General features: G+C 35.1%; 1 long non-coding RNA gene across 1 annotated transcript; it reads right to left on the reverse strand.

The window, feature by feature from the left end:
- Positions 1–11,555: 11,555 nt before the first annotated feature.
- LOC143693459 (uncharacterized) lies at positions 11,556–18,177 on the reverse strand. Its single transcript, XR_013181154.1, has 4 exons — positions 18,068–18,177; positions 17,624–17,702; positions 16,646–16,767; positions 11,556–11,775 (listed from the first exon to the last, which is right to left on the reverse strand). It is a non-coding gene; the product is annotated as an uncharacterized LOC143693459 (long non-coding RNA).
- Positions 18,178–22,882: the final 4,705 nt, after the last annotated feature.

Genomic DNA, 22,882 nt, shown 5'->3' on the forward strand with positions numbered 1-22,882 from the left:
GCGGTGTGTTAAATGAGAAAATAAAATTAAACATGCATTCACAAATGAGCAGTTAGAATTTCATCCTGTAGCTACAAAGATGTTATGGACAAGATGTAAAGTAAATCTTGAACATAGAAAATTTTATTTAACTTGAAAACTTTATTTAACTTAACTAAAACCTTCTTCCCCCAATTTCTGTATTTCTATTTAATATTATTTTACATTATTACTTGCTGGCAAAACTGCATAATTTTTTTTTTTTTATTATTCCAATGATACACTTGGGAAAAAAAAGGAAGTAGTCATGGGTTGTTTTTTTCTTCAAATATTCTTCAGGTCCGAAAAAGAAGAACCAAACTTGATACTATAGCAGCACTGGGAACAGTTGCCATGAATTGGGGTTCGTTATGTTAGCTGATCAGTGTGACAGAAAAGGGTAGTTAGCATTTGGAGTCGACTGACAGGTTAGCAAGGAGAGAAGTACAAGATAAAGCAAGTAGGTAAAAGATGTAATTTCATGACTCTGTTTTTTTTCAGGAAGGACAATTTCTGAGTTCCCCGTATAGTCCCTGTTTGTGCCCTTCAACAAACGTAGCTGAATGAAATCGTAGGGTTCAGAATGGTGTCATATTCCCACACAGGTAATTTCAGTGAGCCAGTTTACAGCTGCTGCTCAAGCTGTTGTGCAGGCGAGCTATGATCAAAGGGAGAAAATGGCAGAGCTACTGCAAAGTGGCTTTGAAAGGAAAGCCATTGTTTTGTGAAACTATACACTGAGATGAAGAGAAAAAGAGAGGGGGATGTAACTAATTCTTGTGGAATAATGAGGGTTAGCAGAAGGTGAGGGTGAAAAATTTGCAATGAACCATGAAACAGTTAGAAGTCCACTAACCAAGGAAGTCAGGCACGATTTTAATTTTTTCCCCCATTGAAGCTACCGCAGTATTCTCCTTCCCTCCTAGGTGATGGCACCTCCAAGACCACAACTGCCAAATGATGGGTTTTGGTTTTGGACACATATCTCAAAAAGGGAAAAAATGAAAATGAATGGCTATGCTTCCTTGCCTTAAAAACGCAAACCAAACCAAAAAGCAGTGACATAAGATATTAGTTCTCCATCTCTGATGCTATATAATATTCTGGTTTTGGAAAGAGGGAAGGGAAATTTGATAGAACAGCCTTAATATACACTACCCTTTATTGAAACTGGCTGACTGCTTCCTTCTATTTCCATGGAAGTTATAATACTGACATTTTTAAGAATCCTCTTCTTTTGCTTAAATTTCCTAATTTCCCCAAGTTGCAACAAATAGACATTTTTTCATAGCTCAGAGATTGACAATAAAATTTTGGCACAGTATGGTTATGGATATAGTTGATGGGTTGGTGTATTAACATTCTGGCTTTCAGATAATTGTTACAACATGCTCAGTGAGACAGGCAGCGTAGTGCAGCCACTTAACACAAGGTTTTTCTAACATATTGATCTCTGTCTTTATCTGCTCTGCATCTTTATTTAATAATTTCATTGTCCTTTAAAACATTAAGTGAAATTATTTTTGATTTTGAAATTATTTTAGAATCAGAGAATAAGCACCTTATCTCCATATATTTCCTTCATTTCCTTTATTAATATGCAAAATTAAAAGGAAAGAAAGTAAAAAAAAAAAGAACTGAAATGTTTTAACATTTTTTTCTGAATTAGTACTACAGTAAACATAAGAAATGACATCTGCAAATTTATCAATTAGAAAATTTGTTTCAAACTTTTTCAATTTTTTCAAATCTTGTAGAGAAGTATTGCAATACAGTCTTCAGTATTTTTTGTCCTTTTTGTCCTTTTTTAGACAGGACTTTATCTAGGATTACATAAGAAGGATAAAGGGATAGACATAGACTGTAATTCAAAAATGGCATAATTCATAATTATTGCTTGCTTTTTATATGGAGTTCTTTTCTCTCCAGTATGTCCATCTCTCAGTAACTGGATTGATTCATCTGAGGGGGAAAAGAAAAAGTGGTGCAAGTTGCAGTTCACCTTGTTAATAAATACTCATCTCAACCAGTGCAAGTAATAAAAACATTAACTGTAAAACCACATGTATGTGTGCCTTTAACAGAAACATGCTTTTCAGTAGGGAGAATGATTCTTCTGTTAACTTGATTATGTCTCTTAATGTTAGTATTATCTATAAACCAAGATGTACCGGTTATATCAGTGTGTTTTAAAAGTGACAGCTTGTGGCAGTATCAAACTGCCAAAAGGACCAGGGCAATCATCACCATTGTAGCCTAAAAGCATGTGAAAAACTGTTAAAACATTTGAATATAAGATAAATTCTCATTCCATTGTCCCAAAACATTCCAAAGCATTATTTAATATACAAGTATCCTTGGGAATTCAGCTCAGTTTTGTGAATAAATGAGGCTTCAGTCCATATTCTAGGTGCTAAAAGATACACAGTTTCAATATTTTTGTAGGAGAAATGTTTGATGTTGTCACATATTCCTTACTGAAGAATTTAGAAAGAAATTAAATTATTCATTAGTCAGGCTGTTAGCCTGGACTTCTTGCCACCATTAAATTATACAAATGGTTGCTTTGTTTCGTTATTATACCTGTATTCTATGATGAACTGACCTTTTTCAGTCTGAAAACTAAACAGTCTGCATGCAATGAAAAGACCATATGCAATGAATAAATATTTATTCATGGAGAATGTAATGTTTAAATTAGAATGAAAAGGTCTCTTAGAACTAAACATTATTCAATTATAAAAGGCAAAAATAAATATCCAAATTAGTCTCAGGCTTTCCATGTCAAACTGGAAGATTTCAACTTGAAACAGAGCAATAAGTCAAAGAAAACTAAAATGTTTTGTTTCTTGTTTGTTCTTTCATGACTGGATTTTCTTTATGTTTTCCTTAGCTTACATCAGAGTCAGTAGGTTTGTGTTATTAATGTTAGAGTGATTGTTTGTTTCCTATACCAGAAACATTCTGTTAAACAATTTCCCAAGTGGAGCACTGGTGCCTGGAAATGAAGATCCTTATCTGTCTCACTTTCATGCAGTTAGTCTGAAAATAAGGGTACAAGCTGGAGACCAGTTGTGCTGCCATGTGTTAAGTCATGTACTCTAAGGCTGTAATTGCCAGTGAAGAAATTTTAAGTCAGCCTCAATTATAAAAGAAGTATATTAAACTAAAATGCATCACACAGCAGACTGAGCATGAACAATAAGATGTCAAAGCACAGTATAATCTTAGCTGCACACTGGTATCTCCATAGCTTCGGTCTTGGTGGGAAAGTAGGTAGTGTTTGTCAATATTAGCTATTTAAGCATGACTGTGGTAGGATGATTTTATAACTAAATCAAAACAGTAGGGTAACATTTTTGGACATCAGGACCATCTGTCTTTTCAGGTTTTTTGTGTTAGATTTGCCAAAATTTGAAGTCCACAAGGTACTCTACTTCTTCTGACCTAAACTGGCACAGAGGAGTAAAGGCTAAAGAAATATTTCAAATTCTTATAAATTAATATTGGGGAAAAAAAAGATAAGTAAGATATCTGGAAGATTTAAATAAAGATTTGTTTCCTGACCATGTAGGATTTCTTAATTTTACTTTACCAGCTGAAGAGTCATTTTCTTAGCCGAGACCATACGTTCCTTCACCGCTGAGGTCGGCTGTTGGTACTTTATGGCATTGTTCCCAGACACTGGAGGAGTCTAGCTTATTCAAACATGACACTTTAATTTGAAAGATGTATGAAATATTTTTTATCTTTCCCTCTGAACAAAATCATATGGCCAGCATTTTTTTAATAAACATTCACAAAGAGCATTCTCTTCTATTTATTTCATCTGGAATCCTATCAGTTTTCTTCATAGTTGACAAATAGTTTAAAATCTAAGCCCAAACTCTGATTTGTGTTTGTTTATTACTGTTTTAGCAATGTTATATGCCTACCAGCTCTGCAATTGAGAAAATTGTCTTCCCATGGTAGTTTCTAAAACAACAGACTTCCTCCAGAAGAGGCAAATTGCAGCCTCAAAAGTAAAGAGGAGGAAATGAAGACACATAAGTCCTTTTTATCTCCTGTTGTAGCTCATAGATTTAAAACCCACAGCACTATTTTATGGACAAAATCAAACACTCCTTACAGTGCTAGACCTCCTCCCTCCTTTCATTCCACACAAGCCATGACAGCATGCATACATTGTGCAAACTCCAAAGTCCTGGTTAGCTGGGGATATTTTCTCTAGGATTTTGTTTTGGTTTTGTTTGTTTATTTTGTTGCTTGTTTTTTCAGGGTGTGTTATGTATGGCTGTTTCTAAGGTACATGTTTGCCATCAGCCAGCAGTCATTCTTTTTCCTGGTCTCCATATCTAACAACATCAAAAAGCTGATCAGGGAGTAAAAAAGAATTGTTTACTTCTTCATGAGCTAAAGCTACACTTTGCTGTATTTCCCTGTGGAAGAAAATACTTTCACACGGAACATTACAAACTTGGTAATTTTTTACAAAGTATTTTATACATACATAGCACTTGTTATGTATGTCATACATTCTTGTCATGTTTGGAGACACTAGCTCTCAGCAGCCTTTTGATGTAGGTATAGCACATTTGGATGCCAGGCACACACTTGCTGGAGGTCCAGCTTGGTTCACTTCAGTGGCAGGCCTTTAGTCTCAGTTAGTTTCATCACAATGCAGAAATCCTGACAGATGCACTAACAGTGATTTTTAGTTTCATTGGTCCATTACACACCTAGTGTCTTTGATAAGGTAAACTTGTGATGCATTTGAAAAGACCCAGAAGAGAGAGATTCCAGACAGAGAAGCACAGAATGTTGTTGTGGTGTTTTTATGCCATAATTTTCCTTTTCAAAGGGCAACACTGTTTACTTTGCTGAATGACAAGTCACAGCTATTGGCTTGCTAGTCTTGAAGTAAAAAGTGTTAATTTTCTAGATTTAACTCAAGGTGTGCAAAACCATTAAATATTTATTGTTATTTCTCCAGTTTAAATACAAATGCTATGCAAATATTTCAGTAGCATGTTATACTTCTCTAAACATATATTTGCCTTGCCACATGCTGAAATATTTTTCAATTACGTAAATTTGCAATTTGCATTTGGATTTTTTTTTTCTTTTTGCTGTTCAGCTGGATATTATGCAAATTTTAATGAAAGAACAAACTAGAAAACAAGGAATTTCCTTCTGTGTTAGTGAAGTAATATCCAGACTTTGCATAAACAAAAACACAGAGCTGAAAAAATGCTGAAAAACTGGCAGTATGTAATATTTAAAATTTATTATAGAGACACAGGCTTGGGATTAGGGAGAAGTGAAATAAATATAATGATGCACGCCTAATGATGCCTTCCCTTTAAAACCAATAGAAGTTTCAGTGAGCTAATTTAGCAATAAGAATAACTTCAATGCACACTCTGCTGAATACCATTTTAATTTGATCCCTTTGGGAAACTTACAACTTTTTCAGATTCAGTTCCAGATATTTATGTGCCTATATTCAATTAACTACAACTACATTTTAAGCTTTCTTTTCACATCTGAAGTTCATTTTCAGCGACTCTGTTTGTATTTAAGTTTCTGTTTTAAGGGTTGGATGATGGTGGTGTTGTTTCAGAGAATTTCTTCAGATTTTGTTGCATTTCCTGAGATTTAGAAGGTTAGTTAGTCAGCTTTTTGTTTGTTTTCCCAACAGGTCAGATGTTGAGTGATTGCTTATTTAATAAAGTAGCAGTTCTATTTGATGTCCAGGCAGCATTGCAGATATTGGCCCAACACTAATCAATATGGAGGACGCTATTTGACAATCTTAACTAAGGCTGAACAGTACTTACACATGCAATCTAATTTCAGACTGACCATAAAATGGCAGTCAACATAAGCAAAGACTGTAAAATAGAATCCCAGACAATGATTTATGTGGAACAGTATTTGTTTCTGTGTACTATTAATTCCTGTCAAGTGCTTTATTTTGATTGGTGGACATGAAGCCATGAAATCAGTTATAGCTTTTCTTTACTGTTTTTGCGATTTTGTGCACTTCCATAAGCACATAAGATGCATCCAAAAGAGAAGAAAATGAGCATTTGAAAATCACTGAAAAATCATGGAATCACTTCAGTGAAAAGCAAATGTGAAGGAGAAGGAAAGCTTTTTTTACAATTTTTCTCCCCTCTTTTCAAAATCATGTCAGAATTAATGACTTGGCAAATCCATTGTTTAAGATGATGGTTAAAAGAAGCTACTGAAAGTTAGCTTCTGAATAGCAGCCCTCTGTCAGCTTTAAAAGTTTGGGGAATAGGATTTCCCTTCTTGGAGAACTTTAGCTGCATTACTGGGCAAATGTTAATCTGCAATAACTTCACTACTTCTAAAGAGAAGTGAATGTCTTACATAACAGTAAATACTGAGTTCTTTAAATGAAACATTATTATTGTTATTTAAGTCAGTAAAATCAAAGAATCTCTTCACTGAAACAACTGGAGTCAGGGGTCCTACCAAAGACACTAGTATTTGAAACTTTTGAATTAACATTCAGTAAATTACATGTGTTGCAGAACTGAAAAAAAGAATGCACAGAACAGTGTCCTCATTACCAAATAGAATTAGCCACCTCACCCTTTTTTTTTATCCCTAATGCAGGAGTTAACATTACAGAGTATACAGCTAGTAACTGAAGGCCCATCTTTAGCATTTCTATTGCTTTTATAGGGACTAAAAGAAGTGGAGTCAAGCAAGCAGGCCTAGAGCTTAGTCCTACTGAGACCATGCTGCAAACACAGATTTCCAACACATTAGGCATTGTGGCCCCCATGCTTAAGCTTTAAATTGGTCTTTAAGTCTGAGTATCCCTATAAAATTCTGCATAAACTATACAGTCCTGTGTCATAGGCGTGTTTTATGAAAAATCCTTTCGTTAAAATTTTTCTCTCCTGAGAAGCTGAGGCCTCAGGAACAAAATGTAAACAATAATTATCTGCTGCTGTGGAATGCAACAGGTGGATCTGTGATTGGTCCATGTTGGTTGTTTCTAATTAATTACCAATCAAAGTCAGCTGGCTCAGACTCTCTGAGTCACGAGCTTTTGTTATTCATTCCATTCCTTTCCTTTGCTTGCAAGCTTTCTAAAGAAATCCTTTCTTCTATTTTTTAGTACAGTTTTAATATAATATATATCAAAAAATAACATCAGATAGATGCAGTTGTGGCAGGAAGAGAGCTCCATCTCCTGTCCCTAAGTACGAAGATGGCCTCTCTAAAGATACCTGATATGGCAACTATTAACACCAGAGCCCCAAAATTCAGCACCCTTTGTCCTTGACCATCAGCCTCTTATTGCAGTGTGGAATTAAACTCACCCAAGCTGTTTGACTGAGACAATTCTGATTCATATAGTCCTGGTCGAAGGCCCCACAATGCACACAAAACTGCCACATTTATTTTTAGTTCCTGTTGAACCAACCACTAGAGAAATGTGTGCAGGTGACAAGTTGCTTCATAACAATGATTCCACAGGGAAAACAAAAAAACAAATTTTATTTGTTTCACATGGTGTTCCACACTTGCATTTATGATTTTGGCAAATTTAGGTTAGCAGCATTTAGAATAGAAGACAATATTTAATAAAATTTGCCATTACAATCTTAAAAGCAAAATTTAGAGACTTTCAGCAGGTGCAAATAAGTTTATTTTCTTATATAATCACTCTATTTTGACTGGAAGTTTCCTTCTCTAGAATTTTCCCATTGTTATATCTTTTGCATTAAGACAGTATTTTTTTAATCAAAGCAAATCTCTTAACAATTCTCAATGTCTAAATACAGAGCTGAAGAGAATACAAAAACGTTTGCCCCTTTGCACTGTCTCAATATCATGACAAACAGTTGAGTATGCCTTACTGGTTTCCAGGCATTGTGGTCTCTCACATGTCTGTTAGAAGTTTGGGACTAATGATGGTCTCAAAGATGATGTAAAACAGCAGCTACAACTGATCTAAGCCCTGTGTTGTAAATGAAAACAGCAGTAGAAGCAGCTCTGTTCAGGCTGTGGCTTCCATGCCATTCATGTTATGCATAAGTTTAAGGATCCTTGTCTTACATGATTCATGTTTTGCTCAGACATAGTATTCAAAAACTATTATAATATTTAAGAAAAAAAACAAAAAAAACCACCACCACCAACAAAATAAAACAAATAATCCATAAGTATTGAAGTACAGTATGCTTTTTTTTCTTTTGTTTCCAGAATTGCTGTCTATAGTTTAAAAGGTTTATCTTTTTAGTCTTGATGAGTTTGACTTCACTAGTTGCTGATTCTTGTGATGGTCTGAAAATTAAATTCACTAGCTCTTGCAACATTCATGTTAAGATTTCTTTTTCATTTTGGAATGTTTGCAGTAGTCAAACGAGTCCCTGATTTCAAGAGTTATGAATGAAGCCTGGCAGCCTATGATGTGCAGGAGGTCACATTAGATTAAGATTTTGTAACCTTTAATTATACAGGTGTCATCCATTAAGTAGGATTAAGGGTTGCAATTGTGCTCTGCTACAGAAAAGTGTTAGAAAAAATTATGAAAGGATTATTCTTTTATTTTCTTTGGGTGCAATCAAACATATCTACATCTGGGTGGGTCCTTTTAGCCTCTTTTATGTTCGGTGGAGACATGAAAACTCTTCATTACACTGATTATACAAGGAGGTTGGGGAATTGTCTCAGAACCAGACTCCACTTGGTCACACAGGCTTTGAACTTTTACTCCTAGTAACTTTCTTGTACAGTCAGTGTTCACACAACTATAATACACAATATTGATCACTGAAATACTTTGGAAGTTAGATATGTTAGATATGCAACAGCTGAATATTTTTTCTAAGCCCAGCTGCCAACTTAGGTTTCCATCATGGGTCCAGTAGCCATGGCCATCACAGGTCATTTGGTACTGTGCTTCTTGTTGAGGAGACTCAGAGATCCCTCACCCAGACTGCAGAGTTTCCATTTAACTTAAGAGAAGACCTTAAATAAGGAGTCTGTCACACCTCACCATGTATGCTGCACCGGTTATTTGCAATCTTCTTTTCGTGTCAGAAAAGTAGAAAATAAAACAGTTCAGTGTAATTGAAAGTAATTTAAACAAAGGAAAGATTTTATTCACTCGTACAAAAGACTTCTTTAGTAAGAAACAATATCAAATGCCAAGGATCTGGCCTTAGAGGAATTTTACAAATTCAGATTTGCTGAGAGGACAAATACAATATACATCTACCCTTTTAATGGAGGGGATTTGAGGGGATTTGCACCTTGAAATGCCATTTGAAAAAAAAATAATGGCAGAAAATTAAGCCCATTGTGTTAACATATTTTTGTTGTTTCTCATGAAAATATGCATATTAAAAATGTTTACAGCATACAAATGTTTTTAGGAATTCAGTACTCATTTATCTTCAAAGTCACATTGGATGTAATTTTACTCCTGCCAGAAAAAATGTAGATGGTTTAGAAGAATCTGCCATACTGCCATTGATGAGATTTCAGTAAAGTTTCTGTTATATCTTTCCCCAAACATCATTATCTTTGATAACCAAAATAAATAAGTTCCTCCTGAAGAGCAGTGTTTCACAGAAGTCTTATGAGTTAGAGAACAATTAGTCATCAAATTTTAGAATTACTAACATGATGGTTTCTTTAGAAACAAGTATAAGTTGCTAAAGTTGTAATTTTATGAATCTGAATTGCATAACATTGACACAGAGACTGCATGTAATGAGTAGCCTTCCTTTTCTCCTAAGGATCTACTACCTACTAAAATTCCTCTGCATAAAGGAGGAATTTGGACTTGAGGTAAACCTCATTAAGCAGATCTGTGGATATTTTAATTTAGTAGATGACAGCACCGTTAGTTCCTCTGGTTTGGGTGCAGATTCTGCCTTTTCTGCCCTTGCTTGTTCATTTGTTGATATTATAAATGAATAGAAAAAGGATCAAAAAACTCCTATGGCTGTAATACGAGGACCATGTGTACATTTTCTTTTCATTTGAGTAGGAAAAAACAAAAAGTTTTTCTTTGATTTGCAGTAATAAACCTTGCCAGACAGACCATGAAGAGTAAACAGGCAATCTGCAGTCAAGCATGCAGTTGCCCTTCTATAGGGTCATGTGCTGAAGTTATGAAAAGAACAATTACTTACTCCTCAGGGAATCTTGTTCAAGATATTATAATCAGGAGGAAGATAGAGAAGAAATAAATGTAATCAATGCATGCAGGTTTTGATTAAAATGTCAAGAGTATGTATATCACTTGATGGTTTGGTTTTTTTCATATTCTCAGGTGACACTAGGAAAGATGGATCTATTTGAAGTATCTTTCAGTTTTATTCCCACCCAGAGAATACAATATCTCAAAAGAAAGAATAAAGTCTGAGGGGACATTGTCATCTCAGATTTTATTTTAAAGGGCACCTCAGGGCTTAGCTGAAAGGTCCTTGTTCAGAAGTCACCAACAACAACCTACCTCATGCATAAGAGGTGGGAGTAGGGGCCCTGAATTTCAGGGAAGCTATGTTCTACAGATTAGAAAAAGGATACTTCATGGCTATGTCAATGTCAATATATCCTGGGGACTAAAACTAGTGGATCTGTAGCAAGGAATTGTTGATGCTAAAAATCTCACTTGACAGAAGGTAAAAAGTTCAAGTCTCATACTCTTCTACCTTTTTTTTCTTTTTTTCCAAATTCACACAAGTTAATCTGATGCCCATTTGAAACTGGTGTTCACCAAACTTCATCCAAATGTCATCCAAACGATATTCTGTTCTTTTGTTCTGAAATGACTCCACATTATGCTCTGATCTCAGAATATGTCATATGGAGGTGCACCATAACACCTGCAGGGACCTAAACTCTTGTAGGGCCACAATCCAAAATCATGCTGCAGGTTAATAACTGAAATAAAGGAGATTTCCATGCTGGCTGGGGCTCATCTGGCCTTAATTCCATCTGTAGCCTGGTGGCTAATGCTATATGGTAGCTAGGTAAAACTGTTCTGGCAGCAATTATGGTAGGAATCATAGGAATTTTGGCTGGATGAGACCTTTGAACTTTGTGTTATGAGTCAAGTTTTAACCCCTAGACCACTGTGGTAGCAGCAGTCATGGTGCAAAACACTTTATACATGTGTTCAATTAGAGCACATAACTTCGGGCATATGATTCTGATAAAAGAACACATGCAGTCATTCAAATTATTCTCTAAAGCAGAAAAGAGAAGAATCAAGTAAAGCTTGGATTCCTTTTCACTGCCTTAAGTAACAAGAGGATACAAGGGGAGGACTGTTCCCACTCAAGCTCCTGTACTTTTTATGGTGTTCAAGGTTATAGATGCAATAGCTATGATATACTATGTAGCTATACATTAATTCTCATGTAATTATTGTAGACTTACTTTATTATCAAAATAGAAAGTCAGAAATTCTTCATATGTCATTTATTTAATCTGGAAGCAGCCATGACAAAAAAAAAAAAAAAAAAAAAAAAAAAAAAAAAAATTGGTATCCAAGGAAGTGACCAGTAGGATACAAGCAACTTTCCACTTAGTTTTATTGAGAATAGTTTTCTGAAGTAAGCTGTGACAAAGTCAGTGGAAAACACTCACTCAGCCATGCAGATATCCTATGCTCCTCCTGAATGCTTGGCTGGCCAGGATAAAGCATTGCAGAGTTTGCACTCTTCATTCATCTGGTATTTTGCAGCTTTGATTCTGTGTGCAAAGCAAAATAAGTGCCTCAGTGAAGCGAGGTCCCTGTCCTTTCACACTTGACAGGCTGCCTGCATGTGTCCCTGGGGCTGCCAGCTGAATCTCCAGCAGCCAGCTTACACCTGCACATCTCAGCCAAGCCCAGACAGAATATTTTGGTGCACTGAAGCCCCTTTATTCTTCAGCCAGCTCAATCCAACATTAGTGAGAGCTCATTCATCCCTGTTGCTCACACAGTGACACTCAGTAAGATAAATTTCTGATGTGAGCTGCAACACAGGATTTTCTGAGGAGGATGCAGAAGAAGTTGGCAATCCTTGTTCTAGCATCACCTTATTTGCAAGCCCATACACATGCAGGAAGAGCCATCCTTGCCTTATAAGGGATATTTCATCTCTTCGTGTGGTGTGTGTACTCTCACATCATTTCTAGATCATAACCACAAAATTCACAAAAGACTTCTAGATCAGTCATATCTTATCCTGTAGAAGCTCCAACCTCTGTTTCTGCTAAATGTAATTTTTTTTCTTTTATAATGAGGAATTCATCAAAAAAAACACAGGAAAATGAAAGAAAGGAAGAACAAATGTCCACATATTTAGAACTAAAGAAATTAATATACAGGAGCAAAGGAGGAAGAAAAGAAAAAAATAAATTGCTTATACATCACAGTCCTTATGTTTGTGAGAATAAATGTCCTAGCAGTATTACTCAAGTTGTGCAGAAAGATTAGCGTAGCTCAAATATTAATGAAAAAAATATTATAAACTACTAGGAAGATAAGTCAACAAGGAAAAACTATAATATATATGAAAAAATACATGATCATGTTCTGAGTCACTGACAACTGAAAAATGACCTTGATTGCTTATGGATTAGAAGCCTAAGAAAAAGTACAAGGTGTACCCCACAAGCTACAAAATTATGTAATAGAACAGTAAGACCAGACTATTTAATCATTCATAAGGCTCTATAAAATTTCAATTTAGTGAACCTCCATTCTTGTGTTAAGAACAGAGATTTGAAAGCATTCAGATACAAAACAATGTTTTAAGTTAAAACAGCACATTTAGAACCAGAAAAATCTTTATCTTGAGGGGCATCTTGAGAAATGAAGCACTGATATAAAAAGATCGGATAAATCTCATAAGATACTCATAATAAAAAAGACACTGAGGGACTGTCTGTCTTTGAACATGTCTTAGTTGCCACAATGAACATTTTGAGGAACTGATTAGGTAGGCTAATATTACATTTGTGATAACATTAAGTGCACATTAAGTGTACATATATAAAAATACATATACATGTAATATATAAAAGGGCATGAATACACACGCATGCTATACACACACAGTTATACATGCATACATGCATATAGCAAATTGAGAGCAAGAAATTGATCATTTTAAGTCACTGCTAGAAATAATTTCAGAAAATTAATAAGGGGACTGAAAATGTAGGGAGCGAGCACAAAAAAGTATTAAGCACAAACAAAGATATTGCTAAAAATTTCAGGATGAACATATAACTTTAAATATATACTATATTTTTATATTCACATATATAAAATATGAATTTTCTATTAACTTCTTGAGGGGAAAAAGTCAAGTGAACGTCATGTCACGTGATGAGGATTTTTCCACTTTATCACTATTAAGAGGCCAATAAGGGGCATTTATTAATGCTAAAATTGTAATGCTATCAAATCTAGATAATATGCTTTAGACAATTTTAAAAGAGCTAGCTGCTGGAAGCTTTGGAAGATAAAGGTCAATTTCCACTAAGTGTCTGGAACTGATGAAATTACAATTGCCTGAGAGAAAACCAGTATGGTGCCAATATCTAAAAACCATGAATAGGGTAGGTTACATCATTAAAAACTCATAAATTAAGTCAGTTAGGCCATTACAGTTCTGCCAGTGATCCCAAAATTATGGCAGAACTGATATACAAAACTTGGTTTTCTCTCTCTTCAATATTTCTTTTTACTGAGGCTTAATTTTTTTGGTAGAAGTAATTAAATGATGTATTATTTAAAATATTTAAAAGTAAGAGTTTAAGGAAATTATTTGTGTTAGTGATCTGATGGTAGATTAATAAATTCTTCAAAATACATATTATTATGCAGGATTATGCGTTATGCATCAGGCTTTATATAGATATGACTTGTTAAAATACACTTTCAGTAAGTGATGTCACACAATCTGCAGTTCTTAGTCTGCCTTCAAAGTTTAACCTTTTTATCATTTACACAGACTGAAAACTGTCAGTGAAATTAGCAGATGATTGTTGTTAAGTGGCAAGTCTGTGTTAAGTCTTCTTTTCAGGACAAAATACACACTGTTAGAAAGCATTTACTCTACTATGGTCAAAAATAAAGTTCTGCATCCTAAAGGAAAGAATGCAGATAATGATGGGTGGGAAAAGGCTATCTCAGAGCGTAATCCTATCAAAGGTATAAAATACTGACTAATGACACAAGGACTGCTGTCTATCTTCTAGATTTAGACATGGAAAGAACTCACAATTTCAGACTGATAAATGAAAACACTAGCAGAAGTATTGCAATCATTATATTTTTTCTTTTTCCCTTGTGTAAGAGAGCTTTAGATTTGATCTTCTGTTGAGTAACCAAGACAGCCAATGAAACTAGAAGTCTAAGAAAGGACTATTGTTATCTTGGTTACAAAGACAAGTCAGTGAAAGTTTCTTTGCCACACATTTAATGCAGTAATGTTCAAGACAGTGAAACAAACAAACCCAGAAAACTGGGGAGAGAGTAGGCTCACATTCAGAATTAACTCAGAGCAGATGTTGACAGGGGAGTTAATCCAGGTGACAAAAACTAAAGAGCTTGAATCATTATTGACTGCTGGGTCTGCTATGGGCACTTTGCCCAGACAGTAAGCCAGAGACAGATAATAAGATGGAGCTGTTAAGTATATGGTGTGACTCAAACATCTTTGGACTGGATTTAGTTTTATAAATACTCCTGAAAAGAACCTTGAATGCTTCTTAAGAATGATTTTTTGGTAAATAGGCTAAGTATAATTTTTGTTTGTTATACTGGCAAAAAAACCCACAACAGAAGTTAGTTATCTGTGGATTTTCTGCTAAGAAAAGAGAAAGAAAGAAAAGATACATCAGAAAAGAAGTGTCAAAATTATTTGAACCATAGGCTGTGATATAATGCTCCAAAATTTTGTTTCACAGATTAGTAGCTAGATACTCAGAATGCCTTTGCTTTGCAGATACAAAGAACAGGTCCTTGTAACTTACTGTTACATTGCTGCTGTGCTTACCATTTGGAATAAAATTTAGTTTGCTCCATGTTGTAGCTACATTCGTTATACCTTCAGGAAACTTAGCAGGACTATTAGAAGAGAGCAGTACACTTAACCTCTATTGTCTTCCTGTAGCTTCACTTACAAATGTAGACTGATCATTACTTCATATTACACTTCTTTTTTGTACTCGGAGTTCACATCACAAGTCAGAATGTTCCATACACCATTGAAGTGCTAATATTTCCATTAAACTAACATTAATTTCCTGATTTACTGCTCAGTACTAGGGCTGTCAGCCAGCAGCAAAACTACAGTTTAATAGTGTGGAAATAGAATGAAATCAATAACTAGAAAAGCCTCTGACTTTGTGAAGTCAACCTTAATCATGAATCAGTTATCTCAGATTTTCTGACATAACTCAAATAGATTGTGCTAAGGCAGAGAGTGGTACCTGAGAATTTATGACAAGGTCATATCCCAACAGTGTCAGGGACTTTCCAGCCCTGCCTAGGGCACTTGCAGAACACCGACCTTTAAAGCTTCTCCCTGTTTAAACTATTTATTGCCTGCGGTGTGAGAGGAAGCAGAGAAGGGAGAACATGGAAGTGTGGGACAAAGGTCACAGCTCTGGAGACTTCTAGTATGGGCTTTTATTGGTTTTGCCAAAAAGCAATGAAATGAATAAAGTAGAAGTAGTTAGAGTATGTTGCAACATAGGAAAGATATTGCTGATGTTGCATATAAATATACTGACAAAAAAAAATTTCTTCTGAATATATCTAAGAAGAAAGCAAAAACATTACCTTATACAAGTAGCCATGCTCTCAGGAACCATGCCATTACCAGTGCAAATGTCAAATAAAACACACCACTTGAAATTTTACTGAAAAATATAATTTAAAAAGTATGCCACTAACTCTGTTCCTTCAACTCCTCATTTGTTTAGTAGTGACAGCACAGTCCATGCCGGTTCACAGAGGCATTTCTGGCTGTGATTACACTGCTGTTTCTTTCCTTAAAGAATGTCCTTTCAGTGATAGATCCTTTTTAAGATTACTTTTACAATCAAAGAGATGTAAAAAATATTATCAGTATTTTTACCAAAGGAAAGCAAAGATATTTTCTGAATTTTATTCGTGTGTGAAGATTATTCTAATGCAGCATAGACACAGCCCTTATTAAAAATCTCTATTGTGATCACATTTGAAGTATTGCATGTTATTACCTCATAATCAGAAAATTGTAATGTCTGGATCTCAATTCCATAAAGACTATGGAAAGACCTGAGTAACTACAGAAATGGAAAAAGAGATGAAAAAGACAGGAAAAATTAGGTCAAGTATGTATCATTTAGCTAAGGAATAGTGATTAATGAAAATACAAGAATTCATAGCAATTCAGAAATACAGTGAGATATTAAAACTTATAAGCATGGATTATTTAGAGTACTTGAGGCATAGTCAAGTGGAACACAGCTAGCTGAATAAGCATGAACTGATAAAGCACCTTGGCACCAATTCCTGTTACATGGATAATTCATTTCCCATAGGAAGTGTCTTTAATAGACTTGTGGTAGTACTTACGATTAAGAAATAATTGATCTTTCACAAAGGTTCTCCTTCTGTGTTCCATCCAGTCATTGAAAAGATCTATGGGCTCAAGCAGCTCTGTTCATTTACACCAGCAGAGAATTCAGACTTACTACCTGCATCACAAAGATAAGAAAGAAAGGAAGAGAATCACGATGCAGAGCATGGAAGGGATTTGTAGGGCAAAGTTCAGTTTAATGCTCAGAGTCAGTCAGAAAGAGATAAACAGCATGGCCACTCTAAAACAGTACTGTTCTACTTCATTGCTTTACATTATTTTAGAAGAGATCTTTGTTTCAATCTAGTAAATATCCCCTCCATAATTTCAGTTAGTGTTTTTGATACCATATCATGAGTCCACTCTCCTCATCATGAAAATTTAAAGCACATTTTTATCAGTCTACTTGTCTAATTCAAATGCTGCCTGTAGTTTACAGTTATATTCCAAGTAGCTTCCAGACGTACAACATTAGTCTGAATAAGGGTTTCTGTTTTTCAACTGAAGCAGATACAAAAAGAAATTTCACACAATATTTTTTTTTGGTTTGCTGAAAATCTTTATTAAAAATATTAGAACTAGGAGTCGGAGTAGATGAATTATTTTTTCTGTTTTGCATGACTCTGAAACATTTTGTTTGCGTTGGTGATTGAGCATTAGCCATCTAGACTCCATACAGAGAACAATTCCTTTCACAAAGAAAGGATAGTAGTTGCTGATAGTTTTATTGCAAAATACAGACATGAAAATTTATTCCTTTATAGTTATTTGGACCTGTAAAATAAAATAAAAACAAACTTTAAGAAGGTAAATACACATATAACTGATGAATCATTTCAGTCCTACGAAAGGAGCATTCAAAGAAAATGACAATTATCCTCTGACAATTTTATATTACTTTTGCATGAAATCAATCAGTCACAAGTATGCTAAAAATAAGCCATGAGTTATGACAGAGTCATTCACATCCTTACCACTTTACATGACCATATTTTCAAAGAGATGTAGTTGGTATTTTCATATTCATGTAGACACTCTTGGGAAGAAAGGCTTCTAGGAAAACCAAGGGTAAAAGAGGATTATTTCTCTTTTCAAGTCTTCTTGGAGTAAAAGCCCGAGACATTTTATCAGAAAATTAAGAACAAAGATCTCAGTATTGTGCCTCTGCAATCTTCCTCTCCTCCCACAGTTCTTCCCTTGGCTGTGGCTCTCCCACTTTAGGTTCTGTAATAATTTGTCCTTTGGATTCACATTTTTTACTGGTATCAGCCACTGCCCTATAAACCCATATCAATACTTCTAAGCTGAGAATTCCCTACACTTCAGAGAACATACCTGGAGAGACCATTGAAATGTAAGTAGAATGAAAAATGGTACAGCACTAAAAATTGATATAAGTTAAAAAAAAAAGTCTATACCTGCTGAGAGCTTAATAGTGTCAGAGGATGGCTCATCACTCGGCAGGAGTTGTCAGAGGCGATGCCAGGCAACAAGATGAGAAGCATGAGGAGAGCAAGTAGGTGGCAACATGAAATTGCTGGAAATACAAGCCTCTATTTTTACTAGGTTTTTTTTCCTTTTTTTTTTCTTCCTTTTTAAACCCCTGAGAGCTCTAATGGCAATTCTTATGCACAAAATCCTCTCCCTCTGGCAAAACACACAGTGCCATCCAAAACAGCAACACCCTCTTTAACCCTGGCAGAGTACACATACTCAGTTACTCTGCTGATGTGAACAGTATATGAATTGCCTCTCTGAAACTAGCATCAGCACATTTTTATTTGGTTGTTTTTTTACTTCACTCTTTTGCTTACATTTGTTTTAGAACAGTAGTAGAATACTAATTTTTAGCATTACCTTTTCTAGAATATGCACCATCATTCACCATCAGTCTCTTCCAGTGAGTAACTGGGAAGTACCAACATCCAAAAACTGTGATACCACACCTGTGAAATAGTGGCTGTAAATAATGAGTAATCCATATTAAAAACATGAGTATGAGACTTTAACATCATAGAAAATATCAAATATCTTTTATAGTCTCCACATAAATCTACTGCTGAAGACAAATTCTGTTTTCAAGTATAACAGTCTCTGATACAGCCTCTTGTAAATTGTACTAAACCATGTGAGCTGTTGTATAGTAGAGGAACAGGAAATTAACTAAAATTTATTTTCTCTTTTGATCTAAGTCAAGTGTTGAATTAAGCCACTGCACCTCACATATTAGAGGTTAGACTTAGAGAAAAATTTTAGACATCATCACTCAAAATATTGAGGTCAGGCTTAGAGAAAGCCTTCATAAACTGTCACTCATATTGGAATATTAGAAATCTAACCTTCTCATTTTAAAAATGAACAGCAGTAGGCTTTGAAAATGTGTCAGCTAAGAATGTGGGTAACTTAACTTTAGTATGCAAGGGGTGGCCAGGCCACTAGGAAACACAGGGGCTGACATCTCACTTGATTTGGGCTTCAACATCAAATTCAAGCCTAGTGATAGAGATTTACAGTCTGAATGGCCCTACTGATTAGACCAGGCAGAGAGCTGGAGATTTTCTGTAAGATTTTCCTGACCCTCAGGGTATTTAATATTTTGGTTCCCACTTCCCAGAGCTTGCCCTCAATACCACCCTAGACTGGAGAAAAAAAAAAAAAAAAAAAAAAAAAAAGAGAAAAGAAGAAACACACATTCATTATTCCCTTTGCTGGAATTGGACTGCTCTGAAAAGAATGTGAGACTGGCAGCATCAGAGAGAATAAACAAGAGGGAGTCTGATGCTGCAGGCCAATAAGGAAAGTGACTTTGCTGCCCCAGTGCTAACAAAGGCAAAGGACCCTCCACCAGATGAAGCAAACCGTCCAAGAAAACAGAAAAACTGGCAAAGCTTGCACACAGGCATGACATCAGCATCACTGACCCTTTTGAAACAGTACTCCTTAAGGAATATAAGCATCTAAGAGAACCCCATCTATTTCATGCTACCTCACCCTGAGAAAACACTCCACAAGAAATGATGTTAGGGAAACATTAAGTCTGCCGGCAGTAGGACAATACCCTGCTTCTGCTTGATGAAAAACTGGGGACATCAGACTGTCTGCTAATAATTCTGTCTTCCTTTTGCTGGAGATCCATTAAAATATAAGCTCTCACAGAGGCTAGAAATAATCCTTCAAAAGGATTCATACAAAGAATTGCTTTCTAGAAGTGACTGACTATATGAGCTCAATGGAGAACAGCTTCAGATAGTTTCATCCAAGATCAATGCACTACCTAAGAATGACAGATAGGAAAAATAGCTTGGATAGCTTGAAGGAAAGTGAGGCAAAGGGAAAATAATTAGAACTGCTCTGTAAAATGAAGCATAATCAGAAAAAAGAATAGCTTTACAGCATCAAATTATCACCAGTGAAAGTATGGAAAGAGCTACTTACAAGGACTATGAAAGAAGCTATAGGTATGGTGGTTGCTTTATTTAAATAAACATAGAAAAAATGAAGGCTGTAGAACTTAAAATGAAGATTAAATTGTCAGAGAAACTAGGCTTCAATTGTTATATTCCTGAGAAGTGGCTAAACATGTCATCTTAGGGTTCTCTGTGTTGTATTTTTAATGTTTCTTCAGTTTAAGAACAAAATCTTTTATCACTAAGCACCAGCCTTGCAAACTCACCACGGGGTCCAGAAATCAAAGTCAGCTTTTTCAGTTTCACGTAATATTACCAATTTTGCAGTAAGAATTTAGCTGAGAATTCTGTTTTTATGTAACCCAGAACTGTCATTTACATTCAGTCACAGGTAGAAAATTGTCCAGCAAATGCAATGAGAAAAATGTATACAAAAGGTCAAGGTCATCTAAATTTCAGTCAAAGTTCTTTTTATTTTTTTGTTTTCCCTTACTTTTTATTACAATTGAATTTCAGTATTTGAAATTAAATATATTTTAATCTGTAGTACATCTACTATTTATATAGTAGCAGATATATTCTACACATCTACTGCATATCTGTAAGTACAAGCTTAAGGAACTTAAAATAACCAAACAAAAAAATACCCAACACATCAATATTTTCTGCTGAATCTTCTCCTTTTGTCAGCCAAATATATTGATAAATTGCCAAGAATTTCAGAACTGCATTGTTGTCACAAAACAAAAAGCTAAGTATAGGTCACATCTACCAAGCTGCTAATTTAACACATAGGATTAATTAGTAGCAAAAAGTAATATATATATATTTACTACATTCCTGGGGAATCAGATTAGTGATTTGTATTTTACATTTTATAAATTGAGGGACAAGAATAAGGGACCAAAAATTAAAATGTAACATAAGTGACCAAAAATGAGAATGATTAAAAATAAATGCTAGGCTTCTTGGTCAACCAAGAGGACACCTGCTTTCTCTAGGGCATACCCTTTGGTGTCTGCAGTTTTGCTACATCATATGCCCAGATTTACTGGCACCTTAGGAGGTAAATAAACATTTTATCTAAGTTGTAGTGTGAATTAGTATTCACTAGCTGTGTGTCCTTGCTGCTAGGAAATGCAGTGCCTCAGCCTAAGGAAAACTTAAATCAAAGACTTCTTAACATAAGGAATTTAATATAAGGGGGAATTAAACACAAAGCATGAACAGCACATTACCCTTTCATGAGGCTGAAAAGCCACATCCCTCCTAACTTTGGCTGTCTCATGGATTTCCTGACTCTCTGCAGGGACATGGCTTGGTATGGCTTGCACTCCAGTCTCATGGTCAGAGAAGGTGGCAGAAAAAAACTCATACTGGGGCTCTGGTTCCTTCACCTTAGACTCTTTGTAAGGGTTTTACCAGACAGGAAAGAACATGTAAGAAACAAACTAAAATACTTCAGAAGATAGAGAAGCTACACCCTTCTAAATATTTCTAGTCAGCTCTCTTGCCTCTGGATGAAAACAGAAATCCCTTAAGCATAACAACACTGACTGTTAAACATAAACATCAGTTAAAAGTTCATAAACTAAGGGTATTGCTAATGCTTCAGTTTTTGTTTTGGTTTGTTTTTTTTTCATACATGGAGGACACTACTTGCTGGGTATTGTTGGTGAATACTGAGCACATAAGACTAGTACTACACAGCAGCAAGTGAAGGAGGAGGTTATTCTCCTTTCTTACAGAAACTGGTTGGCTTTAAAATTCAACTATAGAGTCCTATCTTTGCTTTTGGAAAGTGTCCACCTCTTAAAAATAATTTTAATCAGAAAACTATTGAATAAAACAGGAATGAGGGTGTAGCAGATTTAAACATGCCTTGATACTGCTACTTTGTCAAGGGGATGGTAGATTTGACTATGTAGTCTAGTGGTCCATGTGGAAAGAGAGACCTTAAATTAACATAGCCAAAGTAGCTCATACCAGGACTACTTCCCTCTTTGCTGTAGACTACATGAATAGGCAAAAAGGTACATTTTACTGACATTTGACTGTTGAAATAAACTTTCTTTTCCCCATGTCAAACTTATTAATCTCCTTGGAAAATTATTAATTCTTTTGAGCAAGTGTGTCTGTCTAAACTTAATTTTCTATCTAACTCAGATCAATTATTTGTGGTACCTTAGTAGATGCTTAAAATTTAGAAGTAACAATATTCTCAAATGTAATATCCCATTCCTGCTTACAGACATCAACCCACTTCTCCTTAACTCTCTGATTTTCTTTTTAAGTCAATGTTTTATTCATGTGTTTATTTATCTTTACTTTTTATGCAGGGATAGTTTAAAAAGAGAGCACTAAAAGGTTTGGAACAGAGCACATAAACACTTCTCCCAGCTAATTTTCACAAGAAATTGAACTGACCATGTGTGAAGAATTGCTGTTGCTAAGGGGAATATTACAGTGCTGCAAACTAGCAACAATGCTTAAACACTGATCTTTGATATATATAAGTATACAGTAACTTCCTCATGTAATCAACATAAAGTAAATTCTGTTCAGAATTTTAATGACAGTAGTGGAAGGACATATACCTATGCAGATATGAGAATGAAATTCTGAGGTCACCATTAACATTGATTCACTCCACTTCAAAACATTCTCAGTTTAAAACCCTTATAGTCAGAGGGGTTGTTTATCATTTGCTTTTTGACACTTGGATTAATTTAGGAAATCATCTCTTTGACATATAAGGAGGATACAGTCCTCCTTATATGTCCTACAGTCCCCCTTGTTTTTACCTAGTAATGTGAGGATGTATCA

The sequence above is a fragment of the Agelaius phoeniceus genome, chromosome 2 (assembly GCF_051311805.1).
Source record: "Agelaius phoeniceus isolate bAgePho1 chromosome 2, bAgePho1.hap1, whole genome shotgun sequence".
NCBI classification, from domain to species: domain Eukaryota; kingdom Metazoa; phylum Chordata; class Aves; order Passeriformes; family Icteridae; genus Agelaius; species Agelaius phoeniceus.